The 415-nt window shown below is 48.2% G+C and overlaps 1 protein-coding gene across 2 annotated transcripts in view; it reads right to left on the reverse strand.

The window, feature by feature from the left end:
• The window catches only part of LOC116686360 (calpain-5), a 22,064-nt gene that overhangs the window by 6,280 nt on the left and 15,369 nt on the right, over positions 1-415 (reverse strand). The window lies entirely within an intron of this gene.

Consider the following 415-nt stretch of genomic DNA (forward strand, 5'->3'; position numbering starts at 1 on the left):
CGCACCCAGTTCATTCAACTCAAGTCCTGAAAATCCATTCCCTCCTCTGTCACTTCAGGTGTGCCCCGGGGCTCTGTCTTGGGGCCACTACTCTTCATCATTTACCTGCTTCCCCTCGGCAATATCTTCCGCAAATTTAACATTCACTTCCACTGTTACGCCAATGACACCCAGCTCTACTTCTCCACCAAACCCTCGTCCACTCTCCCGCCCACCTCCCTTACAGATTGCATCTCTGAAATAAAAACCTGGCTCACCCAAGACTTCCTCAAATTAAACAGTAATAAAAACCAAGGTTCTCCTCATTGGCACCAAAGCCACTCTTTCCAAAACAAGACAGTTTTTCTCTCACAATTGACAACTGCTCCGTCTCACCCTCCCCCAAAGTTAAGAGTCTGGGTGTCATCCTTGACAG

Source organism: Etheostoma spectabile, unplaced genomic scaffold (genome assembly GCF_008692095.1).
Source record: "Etheostoma spectabile isolate EspeVRDwgs_2016 unplaced genomic scaffold, UIUC_Espe_1.0 scaffold352, whole genome shotgun sequence".
Classification (NCBI taxonomy): domain Eukaryota; kingdom Metazoa; phylum Chordata; class Actinopteri; order Perciformes; family Percidae; genus Etheostoma; species Etheostoma spectabile.